Source organism: Schistocerca americana, chromosome 7 (genome assembly GCF_021461395.2).
Source record: "Schistocerca americana isolate TAMUIC-IGC-003095 chromosome 7, iqSchAmer2.1, whole genome shotgun sequence".
Lineage (NCBI taxonomy): Eukaryota > Metazoa > Arthropoda > Insecta > Orthoptera > Acrididae > Schistocerca > Schistocerca americana.
The window spans coordinates 415,593,591-415,606,785 of record NC_060125.1 but is presented as its reverse complement, the minus strand read 5'-3'; positions in this window follow the sequence as shown (position 1 = coordinate 415,606,785).

Sequence of the window (13,195 nt, the reverse complement as noted above, 5' to 3'; positions counted from 1 at the left end):
CGCACGCGTTCTCTGGTATAGCCAACCAATCTGACACAAAGGCACGGCAGTGCTTCCTGGAATTGACAACTGTCAGACTGTCGACGCAGGACGAATAAGTTCACCCTCGTGACACACGATATGTCTGAGATGATATGCGGCTCCACTGTCGATACAAACGAAAACTGTCACTGACTCTTAGTGCACCACAAGTTGCATCCGCAAGTCTCACCCACTAGGGATGGATTCGAAGTTCTCCAGCACGGGAGGACGAGAAGAGGAGGAAGCAAAAGATCAAAATCACTTTCTAACAAGCCTCGTCCAGAACCCGAATTAGCAAAAACGAAAAGAAAAAAGCCGCCTCCACGTTGTACTAACTCATTAAATCTCCCCACCCCCTCCTTGTTTGTTTGCTGACCTGGTATCCAATCCAGACACAGGACGGGAGTCTGCATGCTGATGGAGAAAGCCTCTGTTTTGTGTATCCTGAGGGGAGCCATCAGCGACTCAACATCTCTTTTATCTGGGAAAAGACGATTTTCAAACTAGGGAGGCGTCTTTCTCACGATAAGCATGGCTGTGTTTCTTCAGAAAACGTCCGCCTTGATGGGACCACAGTCCTTCATTTAGGAAGAGGCCATTAAGCTTACCTTACAGTCGTGCCTGTGAAATATATGTTTTTTTTTCCTCTCACTAAATGATGCTGGCGAATTTCGGGCGTCAGGGGAGTTGCAATCCTGCTTCAGTAAACACGTGCACCAGAAGGTCTGATCCTAATGTCCCAGCTTCAAATATGAGATTGCTTATACAGTAAAGCGCCAACGAAACTGGTATTGGTCTACGTATTCAAATACGGAGATATGTAAACAGACAGCATACGGCGCTGCGGTGTGCAAAACCTGTATAAGATAGCAAGCGTCGGGCGCAGTTGTTTGATCGGCTACTGCTGCTGCAATAGCAGCTTCTCAAGATTTAAGTGAGCTTGAACGTGGTGTTGCAGTGGGTGCAGGAGCGATGGGACACAACATTTCCGAGGTAGCGATGATGTGGGGATTTTCCCGTATTTCACGTATTTCACGAGTGTACCGTGAATATCAGGAAAGCGGCAAATCATCAAATTTTTCGACATCGCTGAGGACGGAAAAAGATCCAGCAATAACGGGACCAACGACGACTGGAGACAATCATTCAACGTGACTGCCTCCTACAAACTGCAGCAGCTTTCAGTGCTGGGTCATCAAGAATAGTCAGTCGGGTAAGCATTCAACGAATCATAATCGGTTTGGGTTTTCGGAGCCGAAGGCCCACTCATGTACCTTTGATGGCTGCACGACACAAAGCTTGAAGGCTGGCCTGGGTCCGTCAACACCGACATTGAAATGTTGATGACTGGAAACATGTTGTCTGGTCGGATGAGTCTCGTTTCAATTTGTATCAAGCGGGTGGACGTGTACGGGTGTGGAGACAACCTCATGAATCCATGGATCCTGTATGTCAGAAGGAGATAGATTGTTCAAGCTGGTGGAGGGTCTGTAATGACGTGGGGCGCGTTTAGTTGGAGTGATATGGGACCCCTGACACATCTAGATGCGAGTCTGACAGGTGACACTTACGTAAGCATGCTGTCTGATCAGCTGTATACAATCGTGTCCATTGTGCATTCCGACGGACTTGGGCAACACCAGTAGGAAAATTCGACATTCCACGCGCCCAGACTTGCTACAAAGTGGGCCTCGGAACACTCTTCTGAGTTTAAGCAGTTTTGCTGGCCACCAAACTCTCCAGACATAAACATTATTGAGCAAATCTTGGATGCCTTGCTGCGTGCTGTTCAGAAGAGAACTTGTCCCCATCGTACTCTTACGGGTTTATGGACAGTCCTGCTGGATTCATGGTGTCAATTTCCTCCAGCACTACTTAAGTCATTAGTCGAGTCCACGACACGTCGTGTTGCGTCACTTCTGCGTGCTTGTAGGTCCCTAAGTGATATTAGGCAGGTGTACCAGTTTCTTTGGCTTCTCATTGTGGTTGTATGACCATTCCACCATTTGCACCAAAGCTCAGATTACAGCAGTCTCTCTTAAAAGGCTTTCTCAACCCACATTCTGCATCTGGCACCCTTGCGATGGATTGTCGCCAAGACCATATGAAATGTTTTGCGAGCCGGCGCCCTCCTGCTCCGACCCTAAGCGGGAAACAGTGGAGTGCAATGCCAAAAGGGCCCTCTCAGATACAGTTCACCGAGCGCTGCTTCCCCGAGTCGTTGCCATAGACAGGCCACTGGACACAACATTTGTGGCCCACAATCAATCTTTCACACTGTTCACCATTGCGTCCTCCACGGCCCCTCGGCTGCGATGCACTGGCAGAATTAAAGCTTTCGGGACGTGTCGTGAGTCGTTCTTGGTTAGTTCAGTCGGCGGAACACTTGCACGCGAATGGAAAAGGTCCCGAGTTCGAGCGTCAGTCCGGCACTTAGTTTTATTACGCCACGTAGTTTCGTATCAGCGCACACTCCGCTTCTGAGTGAAAATTTAACTCTGGAAACATTCGCCAGGCTGTGGCTAAGCCACTTCTCCGCAATATCCTTTCTTCCAAGAGTGCTAATTTTGCAAGGTTTGGAGAACAGCTTCTGTAAAGTTTGGAAGGTAAGAGACAAGGTATTAGCGGAATTAATGTTGTGCGGATGGGTCGTCATTCATGCTTGGGTAGTCAGTCATTAGAGCCAAAATTCCCGAATTCGAGTCTTGGTCCAGCACACAGTTTTAATGGCTCTAAGCACTAAGGGACTTAACATATGAGGTCATCAGTATCCTAGAACTTAGATCTACTTAAACGTAATTAACCTAAGGACATCACACACATCCATGTCTGAGGCAGGATTCGAACCTGCGACCGTAGCAGTCACACGTTTCCGGATTGAAGCGCCTGGAATCGCTCGGCCCCCGTGGCCAGCACAGTTTTAATCTGCCAGCAAGTTTCAGGTACGATGTACATTGGGTAAAATTTGTGACACAGATGCTTTTGCTTAGTCCATATTCGGAAGCGTTTGACGAGGACTCTTTTTTCAAACTGAAACTCTAGGTTTCGAGCTTTCCTGTACCATGCGTACTTCGACTTCGCACCCGCCATCCGCAGACTTCTGAGAACCAGCTGTACTACATTAATGTTGAAACTTCCTGGCAGATTAAAACTGTGTGCCCGACCGAGACTCGAACTCGGGACCTTTGCCTTTCGCGGGCAAGTGTTCTACCAACTGAGCTACCGAAGCGCGACTCACGTCCGGTACTCACAGCTTTACTTCTGCCAGTACCTCGTCTCCTACCTTCCAAACTTTACAGAAGCTCTCCTGCGAACCTTGCAGAACTAGCACTCCTGAAAGAAAGGATATTGCGGAGACATGGCTTAGCCACAGCCTGGGGGATGTTTCCAGAATGAGATTTTCACTCTGCAGCGGAGTGTGCGCTGATATGAAACTTCCTGGCAGATTAAAACTGTGTTGTTGCAGAACGGCGTTTGATTTTCACTTGATTTTCAAGTCAACTTCCTTATCAGCGCTCTAATCTCCATAAGAATAACACTGCCGGAAGTTGCGCAATCTTGATTTTCCAGCAACAGAGACTAGTAAAAATATATAGGCGCGCTCGAGCGGCTAAGTCCGTCGTAACGGAAAAGCTGTGGGTACCGGACGTGAGCCGTGCTTCGGTAGCTCAGTTGGTAGAGCACTTGCCCGCGAAAGGCAAAGTTCCCGAGTTCGAGTCTCGGTCGGGCACACAGTTTTAATCTGCCAGGAAGTTTCATATCAGCGCACACTCCGCTGCAGAGTGAAAATCTCATTCTGGATACATTAATGTTGTTTCCGGAAAGTCAATTATGTCCGAGAGCCAGGCCATTGAGTTGCCTATTTTGCAGCACAGTCAATGCGCCATTCTTGTGATCCGTGTGGCAGCTAATTCATTAAGTCCTGATAATCATGTAAGAAGATATTCCAGGTGCCGGGCCTTTTGGTGCAGTAGATGCGGCAGATATTCCCGAGGCTTTTCGTTAGTTACGCTGCCGGCAACCATTTGGGATGCTTGATGAATGCATAGATTGGTCTTATCCTGTGCCATCTCTAACATTCTGGGTGGTTTCTGTTTGTTCTATATCGTGTCTCCCTACCACTTTCGCGCAACGACGCTCTGAGCGTGTTTTTTAGGGAATTGACTAGTTTGAACCTGGGACCTTTTGCTGGTAAGGAGACGCCAGACCACACATGACATGTAGAGTTCAGAAGAGTTCAGTGAGACTAGCGATGATATAACCAAATACTTAATGATTTCAGCGTCAGCTCCACTGCACTCCCTGTAAAAGAATCTTAATACTAACTAAATTTAGTGGAAGGGGTTCAAGGCTTTCCAATTTTTAGTTAGCTTGTAAAATAACGTCGAAAAATCAGTTAAGTTTACCATTGGAAATTTTATTCTACTCACAAAACATTGTTTATAAATTGCGCAATTGATAAAAGGAAATGTTTAATACAGGATGGTAAAAACCAACTGCGTTCAACAAAAATGTGAACGAATATTCCCTGAATGGGTTTCCAAGCTCGTACAATGGATCGAAGGATGACCTATGCCATATCACATCTATAATCTAGGATTAAATTAAGTTTCACAAATAAGAAAACTATCAAAATGGTCTACAGTGACCCTCAATTATCTTTAATTTCTTATCTAACTTGTCGTAAATTACAGTGGCTGATGTGGCTTCTCAATAACTATATAACAGAAAAATCATCGCGTTTCAGATTTTTACTTCAAGTGGCAAATGAGAACACCTGAGCTTTAATTGACGATCGACACTAATATTACGCAAAAAGGGGGTGTAACATATGAGACTTCTGCAGTTCTGAGTGAAGCTTTATGCGCTGTTATGCGGCATAGCGTGCGTTCATTACCTTGTCGGCGTTCGTCAGGTGGCGACGGGCAGCACAGCTCCACTCACCTCGCCGTCTCGGAAGCAACTCTCCCCTAACTTATCCTTACTACAATTTACCGAAGTTGGTTTAAAAAAACTATCTGGCTGTGTTTTCATCTGACCAATCAGGGTGTCAATGTTAACCTTAAGCTCCGCCTACAAACATTCTGTCTATCCAATGAGAAACATTATACTTTTCGTGGTGGGGCAATGTTTTTAAAGTTTGCAACGTAACAGAGACGCGAAAAAGTCTCACGCTAATACTTGCGGTTGGGGTGGCCCTTTTTGTGTTATCGTAAGATCTATACTGTATTTCTGGAGGGCTCTATTTTTTAACATGGGCTGGGGGTGGTCCTGACGTAACAGAGACGCGAAAAAGTCTCACGCTAAAACTTGCAGCTGGGGTGTGGTCCTAGCGGTTAGCTGGCGACGTAGGTGTCCATCCCCTATCGTAGGGCCTTCCAGATTAACACGGTTCTGCTCTCGGCTTCTGTTCTCGTTTCTCCACTCGGAACTGCGTCTGTCTCACGGTGGGAAGGTATGACATGCATTTAGGCATTCTTGTGTTAGTCTGTGGTATTCCATTTGCTCACTCGTTACTCGTATTACTTTGGTTAATTTAATATCACGATTTATTCGGAGCTATGTGACATACTACTGGATTTACTTATCATGTCAGGGTTTTCATGGAAGGTGTTGGATTTGCCTGACACCTTACTTACGCCGCCGGCAACCATTTGGGATGCTTGATCAATGCATAGATTGGTCTTATCCTGTGCCATCTAGCATTGGCTTCTATTTATTTGAGCTAAACTTGGGTCCATTGTCAGAAATGATTCAGTCCGCATGTCCTACTTGTGACAGGAAATCTTTGCAAAATGCTTTGCTCAGTTTGACCGGTAGCCTGCTCCAGCGGTGTCATTGTGACGTATTTAGACGTTAGCTCCACGACGACTAGTGTGTAGCAGTAGCCCCTACTTGTAAGTGGGAGAGCTACCACGAGATCTGTGACGACCATATGCTTTAAATTCGTCGGAATGATAGGATACTGTGGCACCTGCGCTGTGACTTGGATGTTTCGGTCTCCGATATGCCTTGCCTATAGCCAGTGCTCTCCTTATCCTCCTTTCCCTATCATTAGAATAGCACACTGTGCGTAGCTTCAGATAGCTGCTTCTGGCACCGAAGTGCGAGTATCTCAAGAGTGTGTGCCAAATCACTTTATTTACTAGTTCATCAGGGATACAGATGCTCCACAATGCATGTTCCCTTCGCCACGGTAGGAAAGCACCCCTTCACGTAACAAATAGGGCTGCTTAATCTTTGTTTCTGCGCTGTCCTTGAGTCTCCCCAACAAGACTAACAGAACTGGGTCTCTCTCCTGTTCTCTCCAAATGACTTTGAAACTCACGGTCACATAATTTAATAGCCTATAGTACAGACTGAAGGGCTCCTCCTGCAGTGGATTCACACTATTTCTCTCCAGTTCTATATGTGACAGTGAAAAAGCACCAGCAATGCTTTTATCTTACTCAGTGAGTGACTGTGAATCGAAATTCTCATAAAGCGGGAACCTATTTTGTCAGTCTTTTACTGCAGAGTTTTGCTGTGAGAAGAAACTGTAATGCAGACTTCTTTCCAATAAGTTGGCAAATCCGTGGGGCTTCCAGTTGTTTTACTTCTATAAACCTCTTGTAGAAAGTGAAATTCTAAGAAGCATACAGAGTTGTTTTATTTATTCTTGGGATAGGATATTTCGCTATTGTTTCTATTTTTCTGGACCTGGAGGGGTTCCCTCTGCAGTAATGATGTGGTCTAGGAATTAGCCTCTGGATGTCCCGGTACATTATTTGGTAATACCTGCAGTGACACCATTTTCTGAATGTACAGAGGATTTCCCCTAATGTCATGTTGTGTAGTCTCCATGTCTATAAACCTCTTGTAGAAAGTGAAATTCTAAGAAACATACATCAATATAGTTGGTGGTCCTTCACTCAATAGAGTCACCAAGAATCCTGTCTACTCCATTAATGACCGAGCGAGGTGGCGCAGTGGTTAGACACTGGACTCGCATTCGGGAGGACGACGGTTCAATCCCGCGTCCGGCCATCCTGATTTAGGTTTTCCGTGATTTCCCTAAATCGCTCCAGGCAAATGCCGGGATGGTTCCTTTCAAAGGGCACGGCCGACTTCCTTCCCCGTCCTTCCCTAATCCGATGAGACCGATGACCTCGCTGTCTGGTCTCCTTCCCCAAAACAACCAACCAACCTACTCCATTAATGAAAGGACCCCGAAGAGAAATTCGGACCAAGTGGTAACCGTTTGAATTGATAGCATTTACCGAACACAGGAAATGCCGTTTATTTTCGGCTGTCAGATCGGAGGATTATTTTCCAGAAGCTTGATCTTCAATCGATCATGGAAAAAACAGTGATTCCATGGAAATTTTGTACTAGCTCTTCGAGCGTCTTCGGTATGGTCCGCTTGCGGTTCAGTTATCGTTCAGTTATCGCGTTGATTTGGCCCTTATTTAGCACCAAGCGCATCATGCAGTCTCGATTAGTCAACCACAATGAATGGATTATTGTACGTGGAGGTCGCTGTTTCGATAATACCATCATCCAGTATTTTCTTAATCTCCATATAGACTTTCGTCGGTGGTATCGTGTAGAGGGGCAAGAATACGTCGGCGTCTTCTCTTGACAGTCTCTCCAAATCCTCCTCCTCGCGCGCTGGGATATTGTCTAGGTTGCTGAACATGCAGTGTATTGCCTCGTACCCCTGTGGCTTCATACGTGTCGCCTCTTGTGCTGTCGGTCTACTTCCGTATCGACATGGGGGTAGTACCACTCCTTCTCCATTGGTAGGGTACCTCAAGTTTAAACGCTCTACCGGGGTCTGTGCTCGTATTGCATGATCTCCAAATGACAATCTGACCACGCCCTCCTACTGTAAGATTAGTTCACGACATCGTATACCCAGGATGACCTGCTGCTCACCTAAGAAGTGAGTTCCAAATACTATCTCGATAGACAGAGCGGGGACTATCAAGAAGTTTGTCTCTAGCATATGCCCTCGGCAATTAACCTCTTGAAGAGTTTGAAACATCACCTCAATGTGCTTCCCAGGCAAGGCAACTTTTATTTTTGTCTTAATGATTTTGAGCGCAAGCTATGGGTGCTTTTCAATGCCTTGTTGTATGAACTTTCCGATATGGCCGTAATGTGGCATCCACTTTCGATAATTCCAGTCAGCACGACGTCACCTACGGTTCCATGAGCGATAGGGTGTAAATCCTGTCTGCTAATCACTTTTCTCACGCAACAGTTCTCCTTGGTCCTCATACTTCAATATGCTAGTGTTGCCAGTACCAATATTACGTGCGATTTTGTTTTGGGCAAAGGCTGCAGTTGCCGTCAACCAGATCCTACGCTGATTTCAGCAGCGGTTTCTGCTTGAGAGGTAAGGTGAGTTGATTTCCTCTGTGCCGTTCTGGTGACTATGTTGCGGACTCGGCCTGTGAATCCCTCCAATATTCCTTGTTTGCCCTGAGTCCCAGTCCGGCTGCACTAATTTGTTCCATTTGTCTCCTATTGCTACGTCAGTTTTCGTGAAAGTTACCGCCACACGTCCCCCATCTGCTTCTATCATTCCACTGAGGTTCAGTACTAAATCTTTGATCTTGATACTGATTTCTTGATGCCTTGTTTCTATTTGTATAGTGCCCATATTAGTGCCTCCAATGCACCTTGCAAGCGTCGTTCATTGTGTTTCATTCGTTCTCTCGCGTTTTGTGCTTCCTTGACAAAGACTAACTATCGTAGAGCGCTATTGAATGACTCTGTTGTCTGTTTACATTTGCCAATGACCACTTCCTAGTACTTCAACAGTCCGCAGCTCGTGCTCTTGCGGTAGCGTTCTCACTTCCCGCGCACGGGGTCCCGGGTTCGATTCCCGGCGGGGTCACGGATTTTCTCTGCCTCGAGATGACTGGGTGTTGTGTGTCTCTCATCATCATTTCATCATCATAGACTCGAAAGTCGCCGAGGTGGCGTCAGCTAAATAGGACTTGCAGTACGGCGGCCGAACAACCCCGCATGGGGTCTCCCGGCCGTCAATGCCATACGATCATTTCATTCAGTAGTTCAATGGCAGTTTCATGCTACAGTGTCGCATCCTTATCACTATATGGTTGGTCCAGGTAACTGTTCTTGTAGACAAGCAACCCGAAAAGCTTTACCGGACTACGGCACCCCGATGCTTCGTAAGATCCTGTTTAATAATTTCTTGGGTTCCCTGTAACCAACACGTATTTAGGAAAGCCTCCCTGAATTCACGGTAACTGCGACAGTTTGCTGCAACGCTCCGCATGTACTTTGCTATTGAACCTTCCAGGTATCCACAGACAAACTCTAATTAGTATACTACTGGCCGTGATTCGGCTAATACACCATAGTACTGAGCAATCCATGACTTAGGGTGTAATGAAATGCGGTTCTCTTTGTAAACTTGAAAATTTGGATTTGGGAGAAAATGTTTTAAGTTGAATTTTTCTTAATTTTGCACCTCTGGACTTTCTCTAAATTCTGGCGCTCGTGCGCCCGAGATTTAATGGCCGATCGATCCCTGTACGCAGCTGTACCCTCGTCTCGTGTAATCATAGCCATGTAGCAATGTTTCCGTACGTGTGAGTCGAGCACAATTGTGACCCGCTCGGCCGAGCGTCATACCCCGTTCAGCGAGCTCTACTGCCTTATATCGGCGTGAGCCGTTATTGCGGCTCCAGGTTGGGTTTCACTGTTTTATCTTTGACATTCCCGGTGAACAACCACCTCACGGCGGCGATCCGTTGCCTCTGCCTGAATTCCTACACGAGCGAACCGTTCGCACGTTTGTGTCATCTCATCCGCCAGATCATTCTACTGGTAGTGAGATGTCTTAGCCCGTCTTTGATTTCTAATATTTCTTCGGATGGCTTTTAAGCTACTCTCTCTTAATGTTTTTAAGAGTAGAAATAGCCTTCTTGGTTGTGCTCACTTCGACCTTTGCCAGTGCTGTCTGATCTCGCATTTTGGGCCCTTTCTGCTCGTCTCGTGCTATTCTTGCTGTCCTTGCCTCGTGTCTGGAATCTACCGCTACTTCTCGCGTCTCATCTGACTTTTTCATAATGCCTTCAACCTCTGCTTTTACATCCTTAATTTTCCTCGTTTCCAGTTCTGTAAAGGCCTCGTCGCTACTGCTGTGGTGGCCGAGTGGCCACTGTTGTTACGGCAGGCCGGGTTTGTGTGTTCGTGAAACGGCTTCTAGTGCTTTACACCGCTAAGACAATTTCTTCCTGCCAATATTACACAGCTATGCCCCAGGGTCAGGTAACAGGATAGGAGAACGAAGTCTCTACAACTCTTTAGCGAATTAATAACAAGTTACACAAAAGAGCTAAAAAGGTTTACTTACCTTTGTGACTTTTTGGATAATGAACTGAGCAATACTGCGTGTAATATAACACAGAAAGGCCCTCAATGGCTAAGTGAAAATCATGATATGTCACGTTCACAGTACGTAGCAAATGAGATTTTACAACAGCTGTCTGTTCTCTTCTAAAAGTTCACTAAATGACTTTCCCTGTCTAAGTCAACCCTGGACTATGATCTATAACCAAGTGGGCGAAAGCTGCTCTTCTGTGTTCCGAGTAGGCTTCTGTCCTTAGTCGTCCGGTCATTGGCGAATTGTACTCGGTTGGCAGTTGGCCGAGGCGAAGTCGATATCTTCGCCATCAGCGCCGCCCGTGGTGTAACTTACCCAAGTGCCGAGTGTCTATGGCTCTCGCACCATCGTGCAACCTTGCGCCTGTAGTGCTTTTGCCCTGGCTGTGTCTTGTTCGGACGACACAGCTCTTAAATTCATTCCTGACCTCATTTAAGTTTTCGACAAACTCATCAGTCCTCCTTCAGTTTCCTCAGTTTGTTTCGTTACTTCGTCCTGTCTCTTTTTCTCCTTCTCTTGTCGCTTCTGAATTTTCCTTATTACATTAATGAGGATCTTTTCTCTTTGGTCTTCTTTCTACCATCACTTTTCTTCCCTTTCCTTCCTCTGTCTTTCTTCCTCCAGTCGTGTCTTTTCTTTCCTTTCCTTCGTTTGTCTTTACTCCTCCTATCGTCTCTTCTCTGCCTGTTACATAAATTGAATAATAGATTCTAACTGTGCACTTCCAATAATGTCCCCAGCATTAGACGCTCGTGACTCAACTGCTCTATGACACAAAGCCCGCGAAATCAGACTGTTACCTTCCCTGACTGTACTTCTTTCTATATTTGCGGAACCTGTGTTACCTGCTACCTTAGCATCCTGCTCACACTCATTTCCTGAGTGAACTGAACTCTCATCATCAGAGTATTCTGCGTTTGACATTTGTGCCCCATTTTCGGAATGATTTAAATGAGGTTCTTCCACCGTCCTATCTTGTTCTGTGTCAATAACTGGCTCGTGTTGTATTTTGGACGACAACAGCCTTTCTCATAACAGACACAAGCTTTTCTTCTCCTAAGCATTCAAATCTACTGCTACTTCCTCAAGCTTTCAACTCAAATGCATCACCCGCCTCAACTCTACTCTGATCATTTTTCAAATAATGCACACGTATATGCCGAAGCCTATGAAACTAAACATACATTAAAATGTCGCACATATCCCCCAAAACCAATTTTCCACCCAAAAGGTTGCACAATGCCTTTTTCAACGACTCAACATTGGACAAGAAGTGACGCAGGAGTCACAGACAAGACACAATGAAAAACAAAACAGATGACATGGGCTGTACATACACTGAATTGAAATGACTACAACATTCTAAAAATGTGAGAGATACAACGCATGGTTCCAAAACCGAGCCGAAATAGTGTCAGTGCACCACAGTCTCACTTCGAAGAAAAGAAAAACATGCACCAGTTCCTAGAGATAACACACTAACTACCTCACAAAAGTGCCATGATTAGAGATCCTAGTCAAGGGTTGCCAATTGCAATCGGTCGCTTGCTTTATCATAAATATATGTCCAGGTGATGCTAAATGTTGTTATCTTTACATAAAGATAAGAATTATCTTCTCAACAATATCAGCATTGTGAGATACCCCGTTAATTCCTATACACAAAATTCTCGTGTCAGAGTGTTAGTTGCCATACTCCTCCAGAACGGCTGGATCGATTCCGATGAAGTTTTAAATGTAGGTCTGAGAATCGGTCGTTATCTATTTTTCATACCCCTAACTGAATAGGGCGGTCCAGCCTAAAAACCTTTTTTATTATTTTTTGGAAAGAACTTTTTATTTTTATCTTTTTATGACGTGGCATTACAAAATACACGCAACCCTAAATTTTCACCCTTCTACCACCAACCCCTATTTTTTAATAGAGATTTTCGTAATTTAATATTTTTCGACCCCAGTCGATAACTGATCAATTATCACTTGATCAGTTATCCCCGCCAGGTGTCTACCGGCGGTAGTCTTTCACTATTTGATAGACAAGTTATTGAAGAAAATGTACCAAAAGCTACGAGTCAAATATCCCTCTTTGAATCGACATAAGTAGACCGAGAAATTTAACTAGGTAGCACACGTCATTCGCAAAACCGACATTTAGGCCTAGCGCACACGCATCGATATTTATCGTACGGAAATATATCGTACGATCAAATTCTTTTAGTGAAACAAAGAAGTTCCTATGCTCTCCTTTGTTCCCCTAAATGATTTTAATTGTACAACATTTTTACGTACGATAAAAATCGATACGTGTGCGCTTGGCCTTATTGATAATGCTGGCGAACACGTTTCGAGGCCGGAGTGACCGAGCGGTTCTAGGCGCTTCAGTCTGGAACCGCATGACCACTACGGACACAGGTTCGAATCCTGCCTCGGACATGGATGTGTGTGATGTCCTTAGGTTAGTTAGATTGAAGTAGTTCTAAGTTCTAGGGGACTGATGACCTCAGAAGTTAAATCCCATAGTGCTCAGAGCCATTTGAACCATTTTTTGAACATGTTTCGACACGAAATTGCGGTTATGTTTGTATGCTCATGGACGAGCCGTGTATCGGATGCAATTGTTAAATCAGCGCGATCTACCGTAGAAATCCTGGAACTAATAGTGGCCGATACTGCCGGACTTCCCCGTAAGCCTGTTGTCACTCCCTACACAGTTTTCGGCCATTATTATTGTTTGTGTCATGAGCTCTCGCCAACAGCGGCTATTGTGTTACA